General features: G+C 48.9%; 1 non-coding gene across 1 annotated transcript; it reads left to right on the forward strand.

Moving 5' to 3' along the window:
• Positions 1-299: 299 nt before the first annotated feature.
• LOC137930747 (small subunit ribosomal RNA) lies at positions 300-2,203 on the forward strand. The gene has a single exon (XR_011108915.1). It is a non-coding gene; the product is annotated as a small subunit ribosomal RNA (ribosomal RNA).
• The last annotated feature ends 297 nt before the right edge of the window (positions 2,204-2,500 follow it).

Genomic DNA, 2,500 nt, shown 5'->3' on the forward strand with positions numbered 1-2,500 from the left:
ATGAATCGGACGCGATGCCGCGTCCAAAGTAAATCTGGACGAACGCGAGGCGAGTGTTGAGATATACATTTTCCTCCGTGAACAGATAGAAAAACGAATTCATTTTGTTGTTGCGGTGTGGTGTTGTGTGTGTATTGTAATAAATACGCACGCACGCACGCACGCAAAAAGCTACCTAGGCACCGGCGCGTCACGGCGTTTCGAACGTCCGACGCGTCGCTTGTCACACGTCTATCATATCATCATCACCCTCATATCTCTCGTATGTGCGGTGTTGGTGTGTGTTAGCTCTAGCTAGCTCCCTGGTTGATCCTGCCAGTAGTTATATGCTTGTCTCAAAGATTAAGCCATGCATGTCTCAGTGCAAGCCGTATTAAGGCGATACCGCGAATGGCTCAATATATCAGTTTTGGTTCCTTAGATCTTACCTCGGTTACTTGGATAACTGTGGTAATTCTAGAGCTAATACATGCAATCAGAACTCTGACCAGTGATGGGATGAGTGCTTTTATTAGATCAAAACCAATCGACGGAGGGCCTCGCGTCCGAAGTCGTTAATTTTGATGAATCTGGATAACTTTTGCCGATCGCATGGTCCAGCACCGGCGACGCATCTTTCAAATGTCTGCCTTATCAACTTTCGATGGTAGTTTCTGCGACTACCATGGTTGTCACGGGTAACGGGGAATCAGGGTTCGATTCCGGAGAGGGAGCCTGAGAAACGGCTACCACATCCAAGGAAGGCAGCAGGCGCGCAAATTACCCACTCCCGGCACGGGGAGGTAGTGACGAAAAATAACGATACGGGACTCTTACGAGGCCTCGTAATCGGAATGAGTACACTTTAAATATTTTAACGAGGAACAATTGGAGGGCAAGTCTGGTGCCAGCAGCCGCGGTAACTCCAGCTCCAATAGCGTATACTAAAATTGTTGCGGTTAAAAAGCTCGTAGTTGCATTTGTGCGCCGCGCTGTCGGTGCACCGCATCCGCGGTGATACTGACACGTCTGCGGAGCATATCGTCGGTGAGCCGTCGGTAAAACGGCGGTTCAATATCAAAATCCTATCGCGGTGCTCTTCGGTGAGTGTCGAGATGGGCCGACAATTTTACTTTGAACAAATTAGAGTGCTCAAAGCGGGCTCAAAATGCTGCTTGAATATTTCGTGCATGGAATAATAGAATATGATCTCGGTTCTATTTTGTTGGTTTTCAGAACTCCGAGGTAATGATTAATAGGGATAACTGGGGGCATTCGTATTGCGACGTTAGAGGTGAAATTCTTGGATCGTCGCAAGACGAACATCAGCGAAAGCATTTGCCAAAGGTGTTTTCATCAATCAAGAACGAAAGTTAGAGGTTCGAAGGCGATTAGATACCGCCCTAGTTCTAACCGTAAATATGTCATCTAGCGATCCGCCGACGTTACTACGATGGCTCGGCGGGCAGCTTCCGGGAAACCAAAGATTTTGGACTCCGGGGGGAGTATGGTTGCAAAGCTGAAACTTAAAGGAATTGACGGAAGGGCACCACCAGGAGTGGAGCCTGCGGCTTAATTTGACTCAACACGGGAAATCTCACCAGGCCCGGACACCGGAAGGATTGACAGATTAACAGCTCTTTCTTGATTCGGTGGGTGGTGGTGCATGGCCGTTCTTAGTTGGTGGAGCGATTTGTCTGGTTAATTCCGGTAACGAACGAGACTCTAGCCTGCTAAATAGGCGTCGTCATTTAGGTGTGCGCCGCTCCGGTGGCGCAACTCACTGGCGACGTATTAAAATTCTTCTTAGAGGGACCGGCGGCTTCGAGCCGCACGAGATTGAGCAATAACAGGTCTGTGATGCCCTTAGATGTCCTGGGCCGCACGCGCGCTACACTGAAGGAATCAGCATGTTCTCCCTGGCCTAGAGGCCCGGGCAACCCGTTGAAACTCCTTCGTGCTGGGGATTGGGGTTTGCAATTATCCCCCATAAACGAGGAATTCCTAGTAAGCGCGAGTCATAAGCTCGCGTTGATTACGTCCCTGCCCTTTGTACACACCGCCCGTCGCTACTACCGATTGAATGATTTAGTGAGGTCTTCGGACCGACACGCGGTGGCTTCACGGCCGTCGGCGTTGCTGGGAAGTTGACCAAACTTGATCATTTAGAGGAAGTAAAAGTCGTAACAAGGTTTCCGTAGGGGAACCTGCGGAAGGATCATTAACGTGTGTGTATGTGTGCGAGACGCGTGATATGTTCACGAACGTTGTTGCGCCGCTGTTGCTGTTGTTGCTGTTGCGACGACGACGACGACGACGACGACGACTTCGTACATACCGTGTTTACACATATATATATGTAATACATCCATAATGATATATATATATACGACATATATACATATATATGTACGTACGCGCGCGCTGCTGTTCGTATCTAATGCGGACGAGCGCGCGCGCGTGTGCGTGCGTGTGTGTGTGCGTGTTTGTATATATGTATAAAAAATAAAATGTGAAATAA

Source organism: Battus philenor, unplaced genomic scaffold, assembly GCF_028537555.1.
Source record: "Battus philenor isolate CCGP_79_NKW_IND1 unplaced genomic scaffold, ilBatPhil1.0.hap1 SCAF_62, whole genome shotgun sequence".
NCBI lineage: Eukaryota > Metazoa > Arthropoda > Insecta > Lepidoptera > Papilionidae > Battus > Battus philenor.